Genomic DNA, 27,532 nt, shown 5'->3' with positions numbered 1-27,532 from the left:
TTTATAGATTTAAAAGCCATCTGTGTAAAGATGATGATTCAACCCATGGGAGCTGATGAGATGACTGAGAGAATTTTGAGAGAGAAGAGAGGAGGGCCAAGGGCAGTACCTTGAAGCATTCTTATAATTGGGGGTCTTTTAGAGACCTGAGAGTTGACTTTGATCTCTTTGTGGTGCCTGTACATTGACATAGCTCCAGGCCAACTAGTGGTCTTCCCGCCTTCCTTTCCTGGGTAAGCTCCAGAAATGACATACAGCTCAAGAAATGTCTATAGTGGTGGAGAAAGAGTTCTTAGACATGGAGTTCTGAACTCTAAGTATCTGTATACCTTGGGGAGGTACTGATTGCAGAAGCACTTAACAACTGCACAGATTCTCTTCTCTACCAAAACTCTCTCAGTGATCTCATCAGCTCAACATATCCAAAACTGAGCTCATTATCTTTATCCTGCCCATCCCCATTTAACCTACCCCTGTTCCTGTACCATCATCCTTGCAAGTTTAAAACTTTAGCATCTTCCTTGACTTTTCTCTCTCTTTTAGTCTCAGTATCAGTCATTACTATTTCTTTTTTATTATATCATCACAGCATCTCTTATATGCGTCCCTTCCTCTTTGTTCTCACTACTCCTAATGACCTCTTGCTTTGATTGTTGCAGTAGTCTTCTGATCAGGTGGCCTGTCTCTACTCTCTTTTTCTGTCTTTATCATTCACATAGCTGCTACATGAGTATTTCCACAGCACACTTCTGATCTTATCTTCTAAGTGCCTGTGTGTTGCCTCTAGGATAAAATACAAAATCCTAAACCTAGCAATTAAAGCCCTTGATAGTCAGGTTACTTCTTACATCTCCAGATTTGTTCCGCATTGCTGCCTTCATACATTGTCTGTTCAAGTCAAATTGGTCTGCTAGCTATTCAGTGAGCACAATATTCTTTCATACCAGTGTCTTTGGACCAGTGGTTTTTCCATAATACTAAGAACGATGTATTCATTTATTCTTCATTTGCCCTAAGGAGTTACTTTTCAACCTCTTAAAAATCATATTCTGAGGGGCAGCCAGGTGGTGCAGTGGATAGCGCACCAGCCCTGGATTCAGGAGGACCTGAGTTCAAATCTGGCCTCACTCTCATAACACTTACTAGCTGTGTGACCCTGGGCAAGTCACTTAATCCCATTGCCTATGCAAAAAAAAAAATAATCATATTCTGAAACAAAAGGGATTTATGTTTATCTGGAGAAGAAAGACCTTAGGTAGATGACATCTTGTCAATCTCATTTTACAAATGAAGAAACTGAAGCTTAGAAAAGTCAAGTGATTTGCCCATGTTTATACTTACAGTAAGCAGCAGAGCTGATATTCTCATCTAATGTTCCTTCCATCCACTGGATGGTGTTGTTTCATACTATCATTTGTTTTAATTAGGTAACAGTAAAGAGACTTTGTTCTCTAATATTCATCTTTATCTTGTGATTAATCATATAGATCCTTGCATTCTTTCTATAGAAAACAATTAGTTTTGCTTGGAAGTACCCTATTGTTTCATAAATATATTAGTTTTCTATTAACCTTTAGTCACTTTTGTGTCTTGAACACTCAGTTCAGTAAATTTTTATTAAGAATCTGTTATGTGTAGGGTGCTTAGTATGTAAGTCTAAGTAGTGTGTCTTTCTTAAATTGTTAACTCGTAGAGACCTAAAATGGTGCCATGTAATTGAGAACATAAGAAATGTTGTGCCTGAACTATAAATGGATCATCTAGCTGAGATGTACCTAGTAATTGCAACAGGAATCAATATGAAGAAATAACAATTTAAGAATAAAATAATTTAAACTTTTAATTAGAAACTTTACTATTCGTAGAAAAAGAATCTAATAGCTATGTATAGATAAAACAAGGTTATAAAGACTCAAATCTTCAAGCCTCTGAAAAATTAGAATCTCAAAGGAGATGGGATTCTGGAGTGAAAATGTCATATCTAGAGGAGTTAGGCAGATTTGTCATATTAAAAACATAACACTAAAAACGTGTTATTTGGAACATGAGAGAAGGAGCAGCTCACTCGCGGGAACTTGGCCTTATATATAACTTCTTTTGGAGAGAGCCAAGAGTGGTTTCTTTGAGTGACAGAAGATGGGAGGAGTATGGGTTGGAGAGAACAGGGATTGGGGTCCCAGAGTATTTTTTGAGAGGTAACATGAAAACTGCTTTGTATTTGACACATACTGTTACTTCAAGTATTTGCCCAGAGATCTTTGGAGATCTAGACACAAGTTCATTCCCAGAAGGAACTTTGATAGAGACAGAATGGTCCAAAGTGATATGCTTAGCGGGGGAGGATACTTCCAGTATTGTAGCCACTCTCTGTAAACACAGAGCTTGAGATTCTGGGCTACAGGATTATACAAGGGAGAGGTAGGTGGAACATAGGATTTTCTTCTTAAAAGAAGATGATTCTGAATTAAAGGGACAAAGGGAACAAGAAATGAAAGTTTCGTCCGCCACAGGATGGTAGAAAAACTAGTTAATCGATGTTCCCAGCTTTCAAGTTCTTTGATGATTCAGTAGAGAATTTATGTGTGAATAGTGGTGATCCCTTGCAGGGCTTGTTATTCCAAATACTGGAAAACTCTGTGTGGGGGTGGCAGAAACATCTGGCTGGGCATCGATCGGTAAGTGCCTGGTGATTCCTCCCCTTTCCTCCCAGGACCAGATTGAATTTATACTGAGCACTAACTACGTAGACTCATTCAAAGATGGTAGTCATAACCAGAATATACCTTAAACTTGGAGCACGTGTTTAGTTCCTGGGCTTTGATGCACTTTTAGATCTCTGGATCTCTGGTTTATCTGAGCGCCTTTTGGTGAAAGCTATCTGCTACCTCTGTTTCTCTGAATCTCAGGATTTATTATTTTGAGATCTCTGGTGGTTATAGATGGCTGTAGTTCAAACATCATCTTGTGCATGAAGCCTTTACTGATTCTCCAACCTCTAGGCCCCTGTTTCCCAATCTACTTTGTATTTAAGTACTTTGTATGTATTTGTATTTGTCCACTTTATTTGTTGTTCAATCGTGTCTGACTCTTTGTGACTTCTGGAGTAGTTTGCCATTTCCTGCTCCAGTGTGTCCCCATTTTACAGATGAGGAACTGAGTCAAATAGGGATTTAAGTGATATGCCCAGGATCACAAAGTCAGTAAGTGTCTGAGGTCAAATTTAAACTCAGACCTTCCTGACTCCAAGCCCAGTGCTCTATCCACTATACCACCTAGCTATACTTTTTATCTATGTCTACTTTCTACATATAGCTATACATATAGCTATAGATATGTGCTTAAAATATAAATGTAAGCTCTTTGTGAGTAGCAATTTTTTCAGTCTTTAAACTTGTATCTCTAGTACCTAGTGCACACAGTACCTGATACATAGCTTGTGCTAGATAAATGCTTGTTGTTCTTAAAAATAAATTTTATTGATATCTTTTGTTTTTACGTTGCCTAAATTTTTCCCAATCTGTCCATCTTCCCCACTCTGTGTAACAAAGAAATTTTTTAAGAAGAGAAAAAAATTTAACAAAACCAATCAATGCAGAGAAAAAGTCTGAAAACATGTGAAACATGTGGACTCTATACCTCTGCAAAGGAAGAAGGAGTCTTCTCACAGTTCCTCTTTGAGGTGGGGCCATGCTTGTTCTTTGTAATTCTGCATTGTTCATTTTTCTTGTTTCATTGTTGTTTTTCCTGTTTACATTGTTGTAGTCATTGGATATACTATTTTCTTGGCTTTATTTACTTCACTCTGCATGTAAGTCTGTGCTCTGTAGTGATCTGTAGTTTCTGTAATCTCTGTAGTACTCATTCATAAATTTTTATAGCACAGTAATATTCCATTACATTAATATACCTTAATTTGTTTAGTCATTCCATAATCTATGGAATCTACTTTGTTTTCACTCTTTGTTTTTGTTTTTTGTTACCACAAAAAAGTGCTACCATAAATATTTTGGTGTATGTGGGAGTTTTCTTCTTATCAATTTTCTTCTTGAAATATATGCATGATAGTAAAATTTCTATGTCAAAGGATATTTTGGGTTAAAGTGACATTTTAGTCTTTGTTTGCATAATTCCTGATTGCTTTCCAAAATGATTATACTGATTCACAGCTCCATCAAAAAATGTTATAATGTTACCCAAAGGCTCCCAATCCCTCAACATCAACTATTACCATGCTTTGTCATCTTTGTTTGTTAGGTGTGAAGTAAAACCTGAGGGTTGTTTTGATTTGGATTTTTCTTATTAGTGATTTGAAGTATTTTTTTTTTCGTGTTATTAAGAGTTTGCAGTTTTTTTGAAAACTTCATGTCTTTTGATCACTTATTGGGGAATGGCTTTCAGTAATATACATGCATAAATATGTATGTACATATATATGTGTGTGTATTTTGTGTGTATTTTGTGTGTGTGTGTATACATATATATATATATATATATATATACACATACATATATATTTTTTTTATATGGTTGGTATATTACCATCCAGCTCCTCTGGAGATGCAGTATTGCAAGTGCTTCTGTAAGTGCTTCAGCTACGGCTCATACATGACTAGAAGACGACAATAGTAATATTAATTGCTAACATTTACACCCACCCACGTATATGTGTGTGTGTATATACACACACACGCGCACACACACACACACACACACACACACACACACACACACACGCATACATACATACCTTCAGGAAGCATGTGCCAGGCAATTCAAACCACCACTACCTTGACCACCATCTGTCCTTTGATACTAATGGGGCCAGCTAAGGACTCTCAACCCAGGAGCCTTGGGAATAGCAGTGTTAACAAAACTGAAACTAGACTTTTTGCTTTTTCTTGAACAAGGTCTGTCCATCAGCTACAGACATTTTCTCTGGCTGTCCCCATGCCTGGAATGCTTTCCCTCCTCATCTATGCCTATTAGCTTTTCTAGTTACCTTTAAAAACAAACAAAAATACCGTCTTCTACAGGAAGCCTTTCGTTTACAACCCCTCTTAATTTGAGTGCCTTCCTTGTCTTAACTATTTCATATTTATCCTGTGTATAGCTAGTTTGTACATATTTGCTTGTTGTCTCCCACATTAGATTATGAGGTCCTTGAGGTCTGGAACTGTCTTTTGCCCCTTTTTGTATCTCTAGTACTTAGTGTGGTGGCTGGCACATAGTAGGTGCTTAATAAATGATTATTGACTGACCACCAGACCTGCTTCCAACCTGCCCCCCACAGCCATTGTTGAAAGGATAAATTATTGTAGAGAAGGTACACACCTTCCTAATAATCACCAGCAATAACTGTTGACCAACTACCACTAATAGACAATCCAGGACCTTCAAACTGTGAGCCTTGAAAAAGCAATATTTGCAGCCCAGGATCTGCAGCAGTCATTCTGGGAAGCACCCCCTCTGGAGATGCAGACTTGCAAGTGCTGCTGTAGATGCTTCAGTTACAGTTCATACATAACTAGAAGATAACAATAGTAATATTAATTGCTAACATTTATATAGCACCTACTGTGTGCTGGGTACTGTGCTAAGCACTTTATAAATACTCTCTCATTTGATCCTTATAACAATCCTGGGATGTAGGTGCTATTATAGGCAGTTAGGTGGTAGAGTGGATAGAGCGCCAGGTATGGAGTCAGGAAGACCTGAGTTCAAATGTGGCCTCAGATACTTCCTAGCTGGGTGACCTGGGTGGGTCATTTAACCCTGTTTGCCTCAGTTTCCTCATCTGTAAAATGAGTTGGAAAAGCAAATGGCAAACCACTCCAGTATCTTTACCCAAGAAAACCCCAAATGATCTCATGAAGAGTTGGACATGACTGAAATGACTGAACAACAAAGGTGCTATTATTATTCCCATTTTACAGATGAGGGAACTGAGGCAGACGGAGGGTAAGAGACTTGTCTGGGCTCATACAACTAGTAAATGGCTAAGACTGGATTTGAGCTGAAGTCTTCCCGACTCCAGGGCCAGCACCACCTAGGAGCCAGAAAAAAAAAAAGTTCTTGCCACCATAGTCTGGCACTGTCAAACTGTTGTACGTCAGAAATAGGTATGATTTTTCAGTGGAAATGATATTAAAAATATGCATGACCATCTGCTTTGCTGATAAACACTAAAGATTATTGGACTTTTCTGTCTAACTTGCAGCTGAAACCTTCCATATGTGTTGTCTCCTGCACCAGAATGTGAGCACCTTGAAAGCAGGTGATCCTTAGTGCTTAGCAGAGTGATTTGCACATAATAAGTGCTTAATAAATACTTCACTCACATGCGCGCACACACACACACACACACACACACACACACAGAATGTGTGTGTGAGAGAATTTTCTATATATCTTGGGTATATCAGAGAAATTTTATACAAATATTTTTTTTTCTCATTTGTGTGCCTCCCTCCTTAACTTAGATGAATCAGGGGTTTTTTTAGTTTTGTTTTTTTTGGTGCAGAAGTTTTTCAATTTCATGTAAACTACATTATTTAGTTTTTGTGTGTGATGTCCTTTATTTCTTGTTTGTTTAAAAATACAACTCCTACTTATATCTGTTAAAGGCATATGATCTGCTTCTCTTCATTTCTTATAGTATAATCTTTAAGTTCATGTATCTATTTTGAATTTATTGTAGAATATGACATAAGATGTTGGTCTAAGCCTAACTTCTGTTAGGTTTCCAGTTTTCCCAACAGTTTTTTTTTATCAAATAGGGAGCTCTTCTTTCCTAAGTAAGTTATTTCCAGTTTTTTGACTAATAACTTATTGAATTCTATTGTTTCTCCTATATTTAGTCTATTCCATTGATTTATTTCTCTATCTCTTAACTAATACCAAATGGTTTTGAAAATTGCTGCTTTATAATGTAGTTTGAGGGCTAGAAGTACCATTTGTCCTTCACTTGTACCTTTTTTGTTTCATTATTTCCCTTGAAATTTTAAATCTTTTGTTTTTCCAAATGGATTTTATTATTAAGTTATGTAAAGTGTACTTTTGATGTTTTGTTTGAAATAGCACTAAAAGTATAAATTCACTGCAGTAGCATTGTCATTTTTATTATGTTGGCCTGGCCTAGCCATAAGTACTAAATATTTCTCCAGCTACTTAAGTTCTTTATTTCTTTAAGGATCATTTTACAATTGAATCAGTGCAAGTATTTTGTTATGATTTGGTAGATTGATCCCCAAATATATTATGCATGTTATAGTTATTTTGAATAACAGTTCAGCTTTATTTGTTGAATAATTTCTGTATCACTAAATATCAATAAATTATTTTCTATTATTGCCTCTTGGATTTTGTTATTTTACAAAAGTACTGTTGATTTTTGTGGATTTATTTGGTAGTTTATAACTTCCCTAAAGCTATTGTCTCAGTATCTTTGCTGATTTCCTAGCATTTTCCAAGTGAACCATTATGTCAACAGGAAATGGGGATTATTTTCTTTCATGATTTAAGTTAGATGTCTCCTTGTCCGTGGATGTTTCCTGGATGCCAATATTGTGGATTCTTTTGAATTGTCCATAGTTATTCCAAAGTCACAAACACTTATGATTGTCCTCAAGTATCACCTTTATGCTAAAAAAGTCAAAATGCAGCACATTAAAACCCTAGTTCAGATGTTTGAGACAGCTTAGTTTTGCAACAAAACTAGCGTACAGTCCAATTTTTTAAAAAAATCCTCATGTCAGCATTCATACAAATCCAGTATTTAACTCCTCACACTGTATTCATGATACAACTTCAATCTTTCCTAATAATTTACTGAATATGAATAATCATTGGAATAAACCTTAAACTGGGAAGAACATGTGAACAATTAATTCTGAGAATTAACAACTTTGGTCTTTTTTTTTTTTACAGATATTTCAAGACATTACTATCTAAAAGGTAAGAATGAAATCTCTTTAACATCTTTTGTGCTCCAGTGCAGAAAGGTCTATGCATTTTTTATAGTATGAATTAGAATTGTGAAGCAATTTATAAAGTCCTTCAGCTGCTCAGAAATGATGGCCTTTCAGACGCCCCTCCTCTCTACTTCATTTCAATACATGTTGTATTCTTTGATTCTTCTGTGAAGATTTATTATTGGTTCTTCTTTCTACTCTCCAAGTTGCTTAAAATCCTTAACTCTTTTCATTATTATTCTTTTCCTAAATAACTCACTTGCACTTGAAAGATAAAAATCTGGGTAGTCACTCTACAGTCTTTTCTTTGGTGGAAATGACTTCACCTCTATCTTAGAATCTGAATAAACTTCTCCAGAGGGGGAATCTACAAAGTATCTGTCTGAATCTTGGCCTGTTACTGATATCATCTGCTTGGTTAGATTAATGATGGTAGAAACAATCTTCACCCTTTTCATAGTATTATAAAATCAGATTTAGAAGGATCCTCATAGGTTCCTTTATAAAATACTACCCAATTGTGATAAAGCCAATGGGTAATTAACAAATACAAGCTTAGTGTTTTTTTTGTATTTCATGTGTAAAAAGATATAAGCACATAAATGAAACACTTTACATTTCTAATTGCTTCTTTACATGAATTAGAGTACATTCTTGTATGTTTGAGTCTGTGAAGGAGTTAGGGAAGGCATTATAATTTCCATTTTACAAAATCAGAAACTGAGGCATGAAAGTCAAGTACCTTGCCTTAGGTAACATGGTTGGACATTGATCTACCTGGAACTTGAGTTTGGTTCTCCAGGGCCCTGATCCAGTGTTCTTTTGATGATACCCTGTTGCCTCTAAATGAACATTCATAATGTGTTTGAAGGTTTGGGGTTAAAAACTATTTATTTTCTATTTCTGTAGGGCTAACAATTATAAATAAAGAATGAAAAAAACCTTTAAAATGTTTGCCCATGTCACCTTTGAAAGTATATAACTGCTATGTCACAGTGGATGGTGCTTGTCTTGGAGTTAGGACTTCTCATGTGACCATGGAGAAATTACCTCATTGCTAGGAATCTCAGTTTTTTCACCTGGAATATGGAGATAACCTATAATAGTACCTACACTTCACAAGTTTATTTCAAGGCTCAAGTGCAGTTATGTAAAGGTGTTCGAAAACTTTAAATTAATATAGTAGCAATGCCTGTTTTTATTAGACTGTTACCTATTTTTTTCAGGGAGGAGAGAGGTGCTTGGAAGTGTACTCATTCTTCCAGTCATTCTGTCAAATTTGAAGATATTGTGATGCCAGCAGTAATTTCCCTTGTGTTAAAATAAAGCATATATCTTGAGATCGAGGTAAAGTTAGGTACTAGTAGTTTCATGTCACTGACACAGAAAAGTATAGCTATGTACCTTTCAGTATCATAGAATAGGGAGGGACCTTGAGACCATCTAGTCCAACTAGATATACCAAACAAGAATTCCTGCTCTAATCTGCTCTAATATAACAGTAATAGCACCTCCCATTTATATAGTATTTTAAGGTTTGCAAAGTGCTTTATGTGTGTTATCTTGTTTTATCTGATAAGTGGTTATCCAGCCTTTGTAGGAAAACTTTTCAGTGAACGAATCATCTCCTGAAGCAGCCCATTCTACTTGTAAATAGCTCTAATTATTATGAAGTTTGACCTTTTATCAAGACTGAATTTTTTTTCTATGTTCATGGATTGTTCCCTTTTCTTCTCTCAGGGAACAAGTAGAGTCCTTATACTATGTGACCTACTTGAAGACACCTATCATGTATCCCCTAAGTCTTCAGGGTAAACAGTGGGAGTTTTTTCAACAGATCTTCATATGATTAAGAACTAGGAGTACTTTAGCCTCCTGGCTGCTCTTTATTGCCCTTTTCATTTGGTTTAATTTCTAAAAAAAATTTTTTTAGTGAATACTTATATATAATTCATTTTCATGTAGTACTTTTTACAGTACTTTCCTCATCAAAAAAAAACCCCAAATCCCTCTAAGGTGGTACAGACAGTATTCATTATCTATGTTTTGCAAAAGAAGAAGCTGAAGCTCAGAAGGATTAACTATCCCATTCTCCTGGGATTAGTAAAGGGCATAACTTGACTTATAACCTGTACCCAAGCTATTAGGTTATAAGTTCAATATTCTTTCTGTTGCACTATTCTTCTTAATATGTGCAAGGTACTCAGCTTAATAATGTAAAGGACACCTGGGCTGGCTAAACTTGCCAGTGGGTTCAGATTCCACAAGGAAGGAGAAACACCTGGAAATAATGACCATCACAACAGTTTATTTGCTTTGCAGGGGAAACTTCAGGTCAGTGCAGTCCAGTGGTACAGCAGGGTATCTACACACTAGCAATAATCAGGGGGAGGAGATGGGATGATGGTCCACATAAGACAGTGCACTTATCTCTACCAAGTTGCAAGGAGCCTTCTTCCCATGCAGCATGGAGAGCAGCCATGTGCTGTTAGAGCCTGTGTGGTTTTATTCCTTCACAAAGGCTCATCAGGAAAGGGGACATCCCAGAGCTCTTGCTAATGTTTTTTCCAAATGATGCCAGCATTCTCTCTGGGCCCCTTATCTCTAGGGGAAAGGTCCAGGACCCTTAGTCTAAGTCTTGCTCTCTTCTTAATACCTTATGTGAGTAATCTTTTGGGAAGAAGGAATATGTGTTCTAGTGTATTAGTTGATTAGATGGTTTATTAAATCTTAATACCAGGCATAGAATTTATTTTTCTTTTGTCTGTATGACTACTGTGAAGCCTTTGTATGCTTAAATTTTATTTCAGTTTTAAGCTGAGTATAAATAGCTCATATTATTCTGTAGAGTATCATAAACTATTCGCAAAACATGCTATAGTTTATTACAACCATTTTCAATTTTTCAGGGACTGATTGTCCAGACTACTTCTCCTCCACCCACTCTGGGATACCTGTGAACATAGGTACTATATGGGAGAATGTAGGATTATGGAATTACAGAAATAAAAGGGACTTCTGACATCTTTTGGTCAAACCCATAGTTTAATCATTAATTTTTTTTCAATTAAGCATTTATTTTCTGTTCCTCTTAACTCTCCCTACCTCCCACTGGAGGAACAAGAAAAATACAACCCTTGTAACAAGTATATATAGTGAAGCAAAAACAATCCCCCTATTAGCCATGTCCAAAAATGTGTCTCATTCTCTATATTTTGTCCATCATCTCTCTGTCAGGAGACTGAAAAGTATAATTTTACAAGTGAATAAATCAGGTTACCTAAGACGTCCACATATGAATCGAAACAGTATGTATATGTTTCAGGAGGAGAAGCAGTATGTAACATAATAGAAAAAATAAATACATTATATACATATGTGTGTGCATGTATATATGTATGTATGTGTATATGTGTGTGTATATAAAGTTTGGAGAGTAGAAGATGACAATGGATGCATGCATTCTAATATGAAATGTTATTTGTTAACAGTGGAGCAGAGAGGTCAATGCAAGGGTGGATTGAGTAGAATAGCAACATTGGAGGGATGGAACTTATATGGTCAGGAGAGTCATCCCATTTATCCCATTTAAACAGTGATTCAACCACCTGAGTTTTTAATGGCACTGTAGTGCAATTGATTTTCATACCTCTCACAGAAGCATTGGTAATGTTGATTTGATTATTATTCCCTCACCTGAGCAGTAGATGGAAAGGGTATGGAGTGTAATACATGAATTACAATGTTCCGTGTCCTGCCTGGTGGTCTGGGACTTGACTAGTAATAAATAATAGGCTGAGGCATGTTTGAAGTAGTTAGCTTCCAATTTTCAGCCAGGTCAGCTCTATTCTAATATTGAGTAGATTATCTTTTCCAGAATGGGGAGCTTCAGGAGCAGTGTCTTTGGTCTTAAACTGTATAATATAGAAAGTGAAGAAAAGCTTTTTCTTTACTGTATTTCTTACCACCCTTAAACTTATGTTGCCAGCTCTCAGGACAGTCAGGTTAGGTTCAGATGATTACCCAAGACAGATTTTGTTTGGCTGCTCCACTTTTCTGCCATGGGTTCAATTTTTGTATTTTATTCTTATGGTTGATGCTGAAATTTTTTTAGCAGAGACATGGTCAAATGTGTGCTTTAATGATATCATTTTGGCAGTTGTGTGGATTATGGATTGCAGATGGATGAGACTAGAAGCAGAGATTAATTAGGAGGCTATTTTAATAGTTTGGTTAAAAATTATTCCACCTTTCTAAGCTTTAATTTCCTTAAATTAAGGAGGTCTTTTCTATATGTAAATCTGTGTTCCTATGATCATTTTTCCCATCATCTTCTTTTGGAGTGAGAACAAAGGACTGCTGTCTGCAAGAAAGGCAGATTTGACCATTGACTAAATAGTGGGGTTTGGTGGGGATTGGTGAGTTCACAAGTAATTACTAAGCACCTACTAAGATCTAGGCATATTCTCTAAGGCATAATAATATATAATATTTTATATATAATAAGTTATAGCTGAGATGAATGAAAACCCAGAGACACAGTTTCTGGGTAATTAATAATCAGTTTATTAATTTGACTAGCTGACAAGCAGTAAATTGGTAGTGATTTCTCTCAGAAACCAAAGACCCCAAGGGGAGACCCTGAAATGCCTTAAATGCCTTCTGAAAGGGAACTCCCTTGACAAGTGAAAATCAACCCTGATTGGTTGACATTTTAATGAGGAGGTAGGCTAAAATTCTTCAGCTCCTCTTGCTTAGAACATGGTTTGATCATGAGACTCAGCAGTCTCAAGGTGTCTGGGCTGGGGAAGCCATTTCTATCCAGACCTCTCCAGTTAGTTTTCTCTTTCATGAGCTGGGTTACTCTGAACTGTAATGGAGGGGATCGAGGATAGGGGGATTCCTCCTCCAGGAAAGGGCTGGCCCACACTGGATTCTCTTTATACTCTAAATAGAAATTAGGTCTCCCGGTTGGGTGTGCTTTGAGGACTAGGAGCAAATCTCATCATTCAGCCATGCCCTTCACATATTGACTTTTTCAGGAATTGGGTTTTAACAGAAATAAAAGGAAAAGGGTGGATCATATATTAATAATTAGTTATTAATATAATAGTGTATTAGTTTCTCCTATAGAGAAGGTGCTCATCTGCATTGATTGAGTTTCCTTATCTGGAAATATCCTAAGCCAGTGAAATTGAAGATCCAGTCTCTGTTCTTATCCTATGAACTAGGCACTCTTCTCCTAGGCTAAGCACTGGTGGCACAAATACAAAAATGAGACATTCCCTGCTCTCATGCAGTTTACATTTTGTGAACAGCATGTATAGAGGCCCTATGTTGGGAAGTGGAAAGTTGGCTAGATGGAATAGTAAGTAATCCTGGTTTGGCTGGAGAAAGAAAAAGTTCTGCTTTGGTTTTTGTGTTTACCTTTTGGAAGACATCTTTGGTTAGCAGAATCAGTTGTTACTTTTCCCAGACATTGCTTTAGACTTGTCATGGATAATCAGTAAATACTGTCTATCAGTAAATGCCCTCCTGACTGCATTCTTCCCAATTCTGATTTCAGAATGATTTTTATACAAATAAAGAATCTGTCAGGAAACTAATTCCAAATTTCCAAATTCTGCCATTTACCTGAAGTTATAATAGGAAAAAGAGGAAGAGATGAAAGTTAGTTATCTGTGCTTAATAACTTAATTTACAACTCCAAAAGGCCTAGAATAAAACTTTTTAAATTTGACATTGCAGTGAGATATAGTATCCAAAAGAAGCTAGTGAAATATGAGGCTGCATTTAAAGAGAGACATGGCATCTGAGAATAAGGATGTGATTTAAATCCCACTACTCTGTCCCATTCAGATGGTCAGATCTCATTTGGAGTATTGGATTCAGTTTGGGGCAACTCTTTTTTGGAGGAATATTGATAAATTTGAATATCCAAAGGAGGATGACCAAGTGAAAGGCTTAAAGTTCATGACATAAAAGGATTGATTGAAAGAACATTAAGGATGTTTAACCTGGAGAAGAAAAGACTTGGGGGAAGGGAAAAGTCAAGGAAGCAGCATTTATTAAGCCCCTATTCTGTACTCTGTACTTTGCTAAGTACTTTACAAATTTTAGTTCATTTGATCTTTACAAGAGTCCTGAGAGGTCGATCTTATTATCCTCATTTTACAGTTGAGGAAACTGAGATGTGGAGAGGCTAATTGACTTGTTTAAAGTCACAAAACTAGTAAGTGTCTTCGACTGGATTTGAACTCAGGTCTTCCTGACTCCTGGCCAGTGAGTGCTCTATTTACTGACCTACCTGGCTGTCTTTGAGGAGAGAGATTCTAGGATAGGGGTGGTGAACCTGCAGCCTTGAGGCCACATGTGGCCTTCTAGATCCTTGGCCTTTTGGCTGAGCCCAAGTTTTATAGAACAAACCCTTTTATCAAAGGGATTTGTTCTGTGAAGTTTGGATTCAGTCAAAGGGCTGCACTTGAGGACTTAGAGGGCCACTTATGACCTCAAGGCTGTAGGTTCCTTACCCCTGTTTTAGGATAAAACAAAAAATCATTAGGCTGATATTTAGAGCCCTTTCCATGTCTGAAGTCAGTCTGTTCTCGTCTCTTATCTCTTGGAATCTTTAGACCTTCCTTCAGAGTACCACTCAAATGTCATCTCCTTTAAGCAACCTTTCTTAATTACTTCCTCATTTATCATTTATCAGTGCTGTCTCATTCTTCAATTTATTTCCTGTTTCTTTCTATTTACTTGTGTACATGTCATATCTTTCACTAGAATATAGATGTTTTTAAAAGGATTGAACTTTTTTTGTATTTGTACCCCCCGTACCTAGAATAGTGCTCTGCACATTGTAGGCCTTTAATAAAGGTATGTTGAATTGAATTGAACTGATAGCTGTCTTCAAGTATTTGAAGGGCTATCACATGGAAGAGGGAATTGACTAGTCTTCTTGTTCATAAGGAGCAGGAATGGATAAAAATTGCAAAAAAGGCATATTTAGATATAATAAAAATAAACACTTCCTAACAACCACAACTATAGTAGTCTGCCTTGAAAGGCAGTGATTTCCCTCTGATTAAAGATCTTCCAGTGGAAGTTGTTAAGGGTACTTAAATTTATGTTATAAAGGGAACTGCTTTTCAGATAGGGATTAAATTAGATAGTTACTGAGTTTCCTTCTCACTCTGAAATTTTCTGTTTGAGTCTGTATATATGTGTATGTTTAGGTACATGAATTTGTGTGAATCATAAGCATAGCAGCAAACCAAAAAACTGGCCCAGAAGATGTATATTTAATGTTTAAAGCTGACAAAGATATAATATAAGATCACTCTATGACAGTGTTTGGAAAGAAGAGAAACTAAACTGAGTTCCTTAATCAAGGGATAGAAGTGAGGTGAGAGGACATAGGATAGTAGAGTAAGGTATGGATATGTTTCTTGATGTCAAGTCCCAGAGTGAAATATATAGTAATATGTTGCTTTCCAGGTTTTGATTAAGGGTTATGGAACTCTTGAGTTTTAAGAGACCTTGGATGGTGGTGATGTTGATTATCAGTTCATTTGTGATTTAGATGATATCTGGTGAACAAGCAAAATTTATATTTTCTACCTTTGAATACTTTTGTGGGATTGAAAATTGATTGATCATTAGTTCATAGTGAACTGATTGAGTCTTAATAAGGTTTCCACCCTATTTCATTGGGTTTGATCATTCTACCATGTATTGATTGGGCCCCCTCATTGTGTGAATCTGAACCCACTTAAGCCTGTAACTTCTGTTGCCTACTCTACCCTTGTACCCACATCCTGCAAGCTACCTGACAACAGAGGAAAACAACTCCAGGTGCCTTGTTCCTGATTCCTCTTTTGTCAGTGCTTTCCAGTTACAAAGGTTCTAATTTTTATTGTTTAGTTGTTTTCAGTCATGTCTGATTCTTCACGACCCCATTTGGGGTTTTCTTGGCATAGACACTGGAGCAGTTTGCCATTTCTTTCTCTAGCTTATTTTACAGGTGAGGAAATGAGGCAAACAGGCCTAAGTGATTTGTCCAGAGTTACACAGTTATTAAGTGTCTGAGGCCAGAATTGATCTCAGGAATATGTCTTTTTCTGACTTCAGGCCTAGAACACTATCTCCATTGCCACCTGGGTGCCCTCACAAAAGTTTTAAATCCATCCCTAGGTACTAGCATGTAAATCACAAGTCTTCTATCCTGCCCTGGAAATTGCCAACATGGAACTTTCCAGGGGATATGAGGGATTCTGACAGTAGAATGTCTGCCTACCGTTGGACTTTCTAGAGAATATTAGTTATAGGATGTTGTCTACCCGGTGAGGAACTGATTGTGAGCAGCACCAACCAATCAGAAGGGAAATATGTCTATATAGTAACTGTATAAATGCTATAAAAGAGTTGCTCTGCCTGTCAGTTTATCTCTTAGATACTGAGAAGAAGCCTTGGAGCCTATTTGTTGGCAGTTGCTAGCTTTGGTAATAAATTGAATATGATCTCAACTTTATTGCCTCAGTTTCTCTCTATCGAATATTTTCATTGTGACAATTGGCACCCCAGATGGGAGCCAAGTGAGAGTCTCCAGTCCCAGGCACTGTCTTCCAGAAAAACTTTTCTTGAAGGATTGCCCCAGAAGACAGACTCCCTCTTGGGCCAAAACCAAATTTTTTTCCAAACCAACGTAAGCCCCTGAATGGAAGAATCTCATCAGCAGGAAAGGGGATTTTAATCACAAAGTAGAGCAATCTTTGATACAAGCAGAAGACTCTCTCCTGCAGACTGAACAGTCTCTCCTCCAAAGGAAGGAGAAGAATTGCTTCTCTAAAAAACCAAGAAATCCCTCTTATAGATAGAATAGTTTCTTCTACGTACAGGAGGCATTTAAATAATTACTATATGAGCAGAATTAAGATTGACAGAAAGGTCTCAAAATTGTTCTTGCACACCAATTTTGTTAAATTTTTAAAAGGGAAAGAAAAACTTGCAGTGCCAAGTAGCTTCCTCCTTTAATTGAATTTCTAAACTCTGGCAGAAAGGAAAGTAAAAGTGAGGCTCAAAGCACAATTTGCAATCAATAATTTCCTCTTTTATGTAGTACATTACCAATTGCACTGTAACCAAAATCCAGGACACTTTCACAGTTTAGGGAGAGACCCCCTTTTCTGTTACCTAGTCAGAGCTAATATTTAAGCTCCTTAAGAGGTATGGGTGGGGCACTCTGTAATAAGGGACTCCCTCCAAAACATTCTGGGAGAGTCCCTTCATGGGGATTCTTGTGGCAGACATCTCAGGGAAATTCTAGTGAGGGTGTTCTCATAGAAATTCCCTTTTGTGATTTGCCCAGGGACCTCATGGCAGACATCTTGGGCAGATTCCAGCAAGAGCGATCTTGGGGACATCCCTTTTAGGGATTTATTGAAGATAAGATGCTCTCCTTTATGCCTCAGGAGAAGTTATGAGGTCCAGTAATAGTATTCCAAAAGGATCCTTGGTAGAAAGTTCCTTACATCTTGGAACCAGGGGAAACTCCTAGTTCAACTAGAAATGACAAAAATGTACTATTAAATTATGTGTGAACTGGTCTGAGACTGCTACAGATTAGATGATAGACTATTTTGGCCTGAATTTGGTATTTTTGATTAGTGTACATTGAAAAATTTGAGATTGGCTAATGAACCATCTCACCCAAAACAAATGAATTATTGGGAATGTTGAGCTCTGTGTGATGAAGTGTGCCCACTGTCTTCTACAGGGCCCTCTTCTCTCTATCCTGCTTCATCTTCTGCCTCTTCTTCTTCGTCTTCCACCTCTTTACCTCCCCCTTCTGCTCCTACAAGTTATTCCTCTATTACTGGGGACCTAATCTCCATTGACGCTGAGGGACAGCCCATTGGCTGACTTGTGAAAACATTACTGGAGCCCTAGTCCTGATTAGAAATCATTATCCTTTCAGTCCCTTTGACCTTTTTATATGGAGGAAACACACCTAAAACCAAGAAGCAGACCAGTTGGGTACTGCTGTCAGTGGATTCCATAATTTAGTGGGATTACTAAACTTTTTCTTTAATGAAAGATCAAGTTCCTGAACCTTTACAACTTGAGCAGAGCATCTTACTGACCTTGCTGATCAGAGTGCCCTGTTATTTACCCCCTTGCCCCTGCATTGGGGCTCTCAGATTACAGTAAGCCTTTAACTCTTTTTGTTCAGAAGTAAAGGGAGGTGGCTTCTGGTGTCCTGACTCAAACTTTTGGGCCCACTTTGGGCCTAGTTGCCTACTATTCAGCTCAGCTGGATTATGTGGCTGCTGGCACTCCTCCCTGCCTGCAGGCTGTGGCCTTTATAGCTCTTTCGGTAGAGAAGGTTTGTGATTTCGTTTTGGGCACTCCCTTAATAGTGCAATATACATGCCCATGAAGTTAAGGCTCTTTTGCTTTGGCATAGAACTCAGGCCTTCTCTAATCAGAGACCTGCCAGATATGAAGTTACTTTGTTGGGTAAGGAAAATATCCATCTCAACCCAGTGTGCCATCCTTAATCCTGCTACGTTGCTCCCTGATTTCCTGCTTGCCATTGAGTCATGGTGCAACTATGTCTCAAAAGGGATATGGCTGAATACTGAGATGATCTCTCAGACACCCTCTTGCTCAATCCTCTTTTTGTTTTGTATACCGCTGGGTCTTCTTTTATGAGGGATGGTGTTTCTTACACCAGTGCTAGTGTGGTCTCTGACCACGACACCATCTGTACAGCCTTGCAGCCATCCAACCTCAGTTCTCAAGCTCCTGAACTTGTGGCCTTTATCCAAGCATGACACCTTGCTAAAGGAAAAACCATCACCTTCTACACTGACTCTAGGCATACATTTGGTGTCTGTCATGCTATTGGGATGCTTTGGCTTCGAAGAGGTTTTCTGACCTCTGCTGGTAAAGGCTTTGAAAATCTGGATTTCATCAAAGATCTTTTGTCTGCTATTAGGCCATCCAAAATCCTAGCCATTGTTCATTTCTAGAGACTGCTTTTAGTGGTCACCCATGAGCTTATATCCTTTTGAACAATTTCATATCCATGCCTAAGCTAGTTATTTTAGAGTGTGTCTTCGTATTGCTCACCACCTTATTGCTGGATAGACATTTACCCCATACTAGAAGTGTTTCCCCTTACTTTTTCCATTTGTTGAAGGAGACCTGGGGGTAATTACATTACATCTTTGAAACTAAACCTTTTGTTATTCTCTATGCCATGTGAGTTTTTTACCTTATAACTTTTTTTTCAGCTCTGTGGTTTTTTTTTTTAACTTTGTAACTTTTTATTTCTGAGTGCAAAGTATTTTATATATCTTGTATACATCATTGTGGGGAGTGGGTATATTACTTCCTATGAAGTCTTTCTTTTACTGTTTGAATCAATATATCTACTACAGACAGTGGAAGAAAGCTTTAACAGATTGCCAAGTCGTCAGTGACATATTTTTATTATGACACTCTTAACATGAGGTGACCTTTTAAACTGTATAAAATATAACTTTAAAGTAATATATCTGAACTTATACATCTAAATGTGTTGTGCATAGAGGATATATGCTTTTTTATACATTAATTTTGAGGAACTACTAAAAATCATTTGAGTAAGGTGAATAATCAAGTGGGTAATACTATTGAAATGCTCTCACTATTAGTGCCTTCTCCCTCCTCAACTCAGACCAAAGATGGGATTCTCCAAGGGGGACAACTACCACCTTAGGCTCAAAGACTATTATGTGGGTCTTCAATCTGAAAACTATAGCTCATAATCCCTGACCATTGAGACACAACTCAAATCAAATCAAAGGAAATTTAGCAAGAGGGCAGAATATTTTCCCCATAAATCTGGAATATACTGTCCCACAAATTTTTGCAGTGTATGTTTGAACAGTATGGGTCACATATGGGCAAAGCACCTTTTGCCTCTACTAGTGGCAGGGCCCCAGTGTCCTTCTTTTAGTGAGACTTCATGCTGCTCTTCTTGTGGCAATGCTGGGAGGTAGGTGCTGTCATCATTTTCCTTTTTACAGATGAGGAAACTGAAGCAGACAGAGGTTAAGTGACTTTTAAGATCATAGAGCTAGTAAAAGTCTGAGGCTGGTTTCCTGATTCTCTGTCTAGCACTCTATACACTGTAGTACCTACTTACCTCCCTCCTTGGTGCAGTATATGTGCTATGTGGATTACCCATCTGGGTTCCCTGGGCTTGTCTTCAGCTAGCTACTTCTTGCTTTTTTTTCCGTAATTGTCCCTCTTCTTTGCTGCCAGAGATCTTGCTTTTTTGAACTTCCAGTTGTCAGTTCTCTATCCCCTGCTGGATATAATATCTTCTACTAGATGACTGTTTTGGCTGCAGTATGCTATGACCAATGCCAGTTTTTGGGAATGATGAGGGAGAAATGATTATCTTTCCCCACTCTTCCACATGCATGCAGAGCTGCTCTCTACCTCCAGCACTCTCTTGAGCTGGTAGGCATAAGTTTTTTTTTTAATTAATTAATTTTTAGTTTTTGACATTCACTTCCATAAGACTTTGAATTCTAAATTTTCTTCCCCTCCCCAAGATAGCATGCAATCTGATATGGGCTCTACATATACATTCCTATTAAACATATTTTCACATTAGTTATGTTGTAAAGAAGAATTAGAACCAATGGGAGGAACCACAAGAAAGAAGAAACAATAACAACAAAAAAGAGATCAAATAGTATACTTCTGTCATCGTTCAGACTCCATAGTTCTTTTCCTGGATGTGGATAGCACTTTCTATCCTGAGTGTTTTGGAGTTGTCTTAGAACCTTGCATTGCTGAGAAGAGCTAAGTCTATCAGAGTTAGTCATCATACAATGTTGGTGTTACTGTGTAGAATGTTCTCCTGGTTCTGCTTATTTCACTCAGTATCAGTTCATTTAAGTCTTTCCAGGTTGTTCTACCTGCTCATCATTTCTTATGGAACAATAGTATTCCCTTACATTCATATACTACAACTTGTTCAGCCATTCCGTGATTGATGGGCATCCCCTCAATTTCTAATTCTTGGCCACCACAAAAAGAGCTGCTATAAATAGTTTTGTATATATGGGTCCTTTTCCCATTTTTATGATGTCTTTGGGGTACAGACCTAGACGTGGCATTGTTGGGTCAAAGGGTATGCATAGATTTATAACAGTTTGGGTATAGTTCCAAATTGCTCTCCAGAATGGTTGAATCAGTTCAGAACTCCACCAACAATGCAATAGTGTTCAATTTTCCCATATCTTCTCCAGTATTTATCATTTTCCTGTTTTGTCATGTTAGTTAATCTGATAGGTGTGATGTGGTACCTCAAATTTGTTTTGATTTGCATGTCTCTAATCAGTAGTGATTTAGAGCATTTTTTTCCATATGACTATAAATACTTTAATTTCTTCATCTGAAAACTGCGACAGGCATAGTTTTTAAAAGGCCTCCTCATCTAATAGCCAGCTGGATGTTAATTCTAACTGGGAGAATTCCTTCTCACTCCATAAATGGATAATAGAGCTTAGACTAGCCTTTGCACTTAACATATTTATGCCTCTGTTATCTATTTTCATTTTCTGTAATTATGTCAGTTGGGGGAGTGAGTTGTCTCTCCTTTCTCCCCTCCTGTATTTTTGATGACAGAAAACAAATTGTGGTTTATTGGACCTCTCCCCAAAAAATCCCATCCTCTTACTGTATAGGAATTATTGTGTAGTGGAAAGTGTATTTTTGGAGTCAAAAACTTAGGTTCAAATCCTGATTCTGCTACTTACTGTCTGTATACCCTTGAGCAAGTCACTTCATTACTGCCTTAATTATGACTCAGTTATTATTACCTCCCCTTTATGGTGGAAGAAGCACTAGAGGGCTTGATCTGAGACATCTCTCCCTTCTGTCCCCTCTTCTCGTTTTTTTTTCCCCTGACCACCATCTATAAAGTGCTATTTGGATTTCTTGTCTTCAGACCCTTTTCTTTGTTGGGGAGGGAGGGAGAAAGACAGACAGATAGGCAGAGACACTGCGGGTGTGTGTGTGTGTACTTGCATGTGAGGACATGCAAAATACACACTTAAGGGGGGAAAATGTAAACTCTTTGAGGTTCTATTTCCTTGTTTTTAAAATGAGAATAATAACATGCACAATCTATTTTTTTTATAGCATACCTTTTAAAAAGTGAGGATAGCACTTTAACCTTGAAGCCTCTGTAAATGTCCTGCTGCTTTTAAATAGTTGTGTCTGTTCTTGTCTTGGAGGCAAATTTGTCTTTCTGAAACATCTGTAACATATTCATCAAGGTATTATAGAGAACATTGACTCTGGAGTTCAAACCTGGATTCATCTCCCACTTCTGATGGCAGTCATTTAATTTTCCCCAGGCCTCTAAAATGAGAGAGTGGTACTAACTTCTCTGAGGTTTCTTCCAGCTCTTGATCTCTGACCTTTCCCAATCCCACTGCCCATCTACCTAAGGGGTTTCTTAAAAATATAAGAATTCTCTATAGATAAAATTTTTGAAAAGAATATCCTGAAGTTTTTCTAAATTTTATAGACATTTAAATTTTATGTGGTTTTTATTTTTTTTTCCTTTGCTAGTAGAAAAATATTTCTGAAATAATCATTGGTGAAATGATTTCTCAAACTTATGATATATTCTTGTATTTTGATTATATATATTTAGCTCAGTAATTGAAATAGGGAAAGGTCTTTCTGCATTTTAGGAAATGAGTTGATGAATTTCCTCTTCCCTGGAGGTCTTCCATTGGAAGCCAGATGACCACTTATTGGGATGTTGTAGTAGAGGTTCCTATTCAGTTACTGGTTAGACTAGATGCATTTTGATATTCCTTTCATTTCTAAAATTCTGTGATTTAAAATTTTTTGTTTGAAGCATTTAGCAAAGATTTCTCTTGACTGCTAAATAATTCTTTTAAAACCTGTGAAATGGTGCATATTTTTCCTTAGTTTATACAGTTCATGATTCTTGAATTCCAAGATCTATTTTCACATATCATATCTTAAATGATCTTACTATAACTATGTCTGGAACTATTATCTCTGGTATTAAGTGGGAAAGCCCATCCATTGCTATTTTGAAAGCCTCAGGACTTGGTGAACAAGGGTAGGGCATCAGTGCTTATTTGTGGACTAAATAACGTCTCTATGTGCTTTAGACTTTTTCTTTTGTCCCTGGATGATAGAATCATAGAGTTAGAAGGCACCTCAGAGGTCATCTAATCCAGCATTATTTTTATGTTGTCTTTGCTTGAAGACTTTTAGGGAGTAGGAATCTACTGTTTCACAATGCTGTCTGTTCTACTTTAGGGTTAACTGTTGGGAACTTTTTCCTTATGGAAAATCTAAATGTGCCTCTTGATCCCCCAGTAGCCTTGTGAGTGAGGCAGATACTGTTTATCAGTAAGGCTGTATTGAGAACATACTATGTGCACCTATACTTTGCTAGCAACTAGGGGAAAGAGACAAATATTAAAAAAAAATCTCTACTCTCAAGGAACTCATATTGTACTATAGGTAAAGATACAACATATGCACAGATAAGTAATTCTTCAGCCCTTTGCAGTCTGGCTTTCCAACCGCATCATTTAATTGAAACTGCTTTTTCCAAAGTTACCATTGATTTCCTTGTTGCCAAATCAAGATAGTCTTTTTTTCAGTCCATCCTTTATGACTTATCTGCTGCATTTGAACTGTTGACCTCCTCTCTCTTCCTATATACTTTTTCCTCTCTGGGTTTTCATGATTCTACTCTATCTCCTAGTTTGCCTCCTACCTGTCTAAACTCTCTCCAGTCACCTTTGCTGCCTCTTCATCTACAACATGCCACCTAACTGTGGGCTCTGGTCTGAGCCCTCTTCTCTTCTTTCTCTATATTCTCTCTTTAGCCTCACCAACTCTTCTGGGTTTAGCCATCTTGATACAGGTGACTTTCAGATATATTTTTCTAGCCTTAATCTCTCTCATGACCTTCATTCTCACATTTCATCTGCCTATTAGACATTTCAAACTGAGTGTTCAGGGGCATCTTAAATTCAGTCTGGCTAAAACAGATTATTATCTTTCCCCCTAAACCTTCTTCTTTTCTAACCTTCCTTTTTCATCCTTCTGGTGTCTCAGGTTCACAATCTCTGTATTTTCCTGGATTCCTGTCTTTCTTACCAGTTGTCCAGTCCTACCTCCATGACATGTCTTCTGTCTCACCCCCTTCTCTCCATTCACACAGTTACCACCTTAGTTCTGGCTCTCTACTTAGCAAAAAGATCAAGTATTTGAAGACTGAGGTGGTTTTTGTTTTATTTTAGCCTTCTCATAACAATTGCTTTCTATTTGTTATACTGGTTTTTTTTTTTCTGGTGAGGCAATGGGGGTTAAGTGACTTGCCCAGAGTCACACAGCTAGTGAGTGTTATGTGTCTGAGGCTGGATTTGAACTCAGGTCCTCCTGACTCCAGGGCTGGTGCTCCATCCACTATGCCACCTAGCTGTCCCCTATTTGTTATACTTCCGTAGGATGTAGTAATGTTGTTGATTCCTCTTTTTGGTATATCATTTACTTTTTCAAATAGGTCGGATTGGAGATATTTTATATATATATATATATATATATATATACACACACACACACACACACATACATATATACATATACATATATATGTGTATATATATACACATATATACATATACATATATATGTGTATATATACACACATATATACTTCTTTTTATCATTTGGGTTATTTTGATTTTTACCTTTATTCTAACAAATTAGTGATCTGACTGTACACAGATTTTGATAACCACTTGTCTCTTACCTGGTGAGATGTGTGTGTGTACATATGTGTGCCCATACACACATATTTTGTTGATATTTGGTGCTCATTGTATACAGCATCTTCCAGCTTTTTGCTTGATTACATTCTGTGTGGGATGCAACTCAAATTAAAAAAAAACTGAGAGGTGTCTCAAGGTAGAAACAGAAGGTTAAAAGTTTATTATTTTAATTCTCGAGAATCAGGTGTCCCTCCAGTAGTATGCTCTGATGAGGGGAGACAAAGTACAGAAGCAAAAAGCCAGATTAAATAACCCTAACGGGAAAACCCCCTCCCACCAACTGGCCAATATTTGGATCACAATCTAAATGCGAAACTCTACCATGGAAACAAAAAACAAAACAAAGAAACAATACACATACCTATATTTCTAAAGTAATGTCAAAAAAGCAATTAAAAATGTGCAGTCAAGCTAGACACTGTGCTGTGTAGCAAGGTCACCGTAACTGAAATATAGTGACAGTTGTAGCAGCATGATATAAGGGGGGTTTCAGGAGTTTCAGACTTGGTAAACTTTAACTACAGATGTGGCACTGGGAGAGAAGGGGAATTATAGAAATCCATACTTAACCCTATCCTGTCTCCTAAACTTGTCTCCAGATTCAAGAGAGTCTAATCCCAAACCTTAATTACACTGAGATGTCTTCATAGGGACATCCCACTCAATTATTTAGAGGTAGCTTGTGGAGTATAGACAGTGGGCAGAGCACTGGGACTGGAGTCAGGAAGAACTGAGTTCAAATCCAACTTCAAACACTTATTAGTTGTGATACTCTGTGAAAGTCATTTAACCTGTGTCTGCCTCAGTTTCCTCAACTGTAAAATGATAATACCACCTACCTCACAGGTTTGTTGTGAGGATCAAATAATATAATATTTATAAAAGTGCTTAGCACACAATGCCTGGCATATAATAAGTGCTATATAAATACTTATTCTCTTCCTTTTGTCTTCCCTTTATTCTTGATATCTGTGTAGTCTCAGGCCTTCTTGACCTCTTTAATTACATAAAATAGAACCCTATTATTTTGCTGTCTTCCTCTTTGCCCACTTTTGCATTGAAGTCACTTGGTGTGGAAAATTTTATAGGGTGCTTCATAGAATTTCCTCATTTCTTCGTCTGTTACAGATAATTGGTGTGAAAACTATAGCTGTTATCATTGTGTTGGCCTTATTGCTTGTGGTCGTCAGGGGTACTGCAAGGTCAAATAGCCAAATGTCCTACAAAATGATGTTTGTTATTGCCTTTGGAATGTACATTTAATTCAATTGTGCAGATTCCTTTATTGGGAAATTGTGGGTCATTTTTCCATTTATATGCAACTTTGTTTTGTCTTTTAGTTTTGATTGTAATAAGAATGCCACTATTTATTGCTCATTTCCTTCATCTGAATGAAAGAGAATATCATGTTCCATTGTTTCTTGTTTGTTGGTAGTGGTGGGAACTTTAGAAGGAAGAAAGTGTTCCATTGTTAGATTTATGATTGGGAAGAAGAAAGCAATGCATAATCTGAAATCCTGAATTTGGGAAATTATACTTGTGTGGGACAGCGACCCCAACCCAAATTAAACTTAGAGACTTCTCAAGGTGGAAAGCAAAGGTTACCTTTATTACAGTCTCGGGAGATGGCTGTCTGCTCCTCTGATACAAGTGGAGAGAGGGAGAGGGAGAGACGGGGGGGGGGGGGGGAGGAGAGAGAGAGAGAGAGAGAGAGAGAGAGAGAGAGAGAAGAGAGAGAGAGAGAGAGAGAGAGAGAGAGAGAGAGAGAGAAGAGAGAGAGAGAGAAGGGGAGGGGAGGGGAGGGGAGGAGGGAGAGGGAGAGGGAGATGGAGAGGGAGAGAGACCCGAGTTAACAGGGGCCGCCTTATAAAAGCAATTCTTCGACCACCATGCAAAGTCTCCACCCACCACTATCCCTTACCCCCTTAAGTGGGGGTGGGCTTACATTCTAACTGGGAGATGGGGCTTACATTCTAAACTCAAAAGTTTCTTCCTATCCCCTTAACTGGGAGGTGGAGCTTATATTCTAGGCGAGAAATTCAAAGACAATGAAAGAGGCCAGATTACACTGAGAAGTCTTCACTGAGACATCACATTCATACTGGATAAGTAAGCTCCCATATACATCAGAAGCTCTCAAAAATGAAATTCCAAAGACACAAGAAGAAGCATTTCTGATGAGGAAGAACATAAATTGTCATCCAAAGAGATAGTTTGTGGATGGACAGGGAAATCAAATAAGTTAGATTTCTTAAAAGACAGGTATAGAAAATGGAAGCAAGGGAAGACAACGAAGGATAAATATAAAAGTTTAGCACACTCCTGTATGAATGGCCTCAGGAGTACTAAAGCTCCGAATGTGTTAAGGCAGTGGAAAAAGCTAAGGAAAATATTTTTTAAATTTTTATTTAGGTAAAGAGGGAGATTAAGGAAAGATTAGGACTGCTTTTCTGGGTGCCTTTAGAGGTCAAGAAGGATGAAGACTGAGAAAACTGTCAGTATTTATTCATCTTTTCTTTAATAATGTCATTTAGAATTTTTGAAAGACTCAAATTCACTGGCCTTTAGGTTGCATAGTCTAATCTCTTCCTTTTTTTTAAAATTGGCGTAATATTCGCCTTTTTCTATACCTTTAACTGTTCTCCCCTTCTGTATGTTCATTCACAA

At 37.4% G+C, this 27,532-nt stretch overlaps 1 protein-coding gene across 6 annotated transcripts in view; it reads left to right on the top strand.

The window, feature by feature from the left end:
- PTK2 (protein tyrosine kinase 2) overlaps nt 1–27,532 on the top strand; it is a 437,298-nt gene that overhangs the window by 83,051 nt on the left and 326,715 nt on the right. For all 6 annotated transcript variants that reach the window (XM_078153772.1, XM_078153765.1, XM_078153766.1 and 3 more), the window contains one exon: nt 7,927–7,953. The gene's annotated coding sequence lies outside the window, so the exon portion shown is untranslated. The remainder of the gene's footprint in view (nt 1–7,926; nt 7,954–27,532) is intronic.

Source organism: Phascolarctos cinereus, unplaced genomic scaffold, assembly GCF_003287225.1.
Source record: "Phascolarctos cinereus isolate Bilbo 61053 unplaced genomic scaffold, phaCin_HiC Scaffold_4;HRSCAF=312, whole genome shotgun sequence".
Classification (NCBI taxonomy): Eukaryota; Metazoa; Chordata; class Mammalia; order Diprotodontia; family Phascolarctidae; genus Phascolarctos; species Phascolarctos cinereus.
The sequence above is the reverse complement of the archived record's forward strand: the minus strand, read 5'-3'. Positions and strand labels throughout refer to the sequence as shown.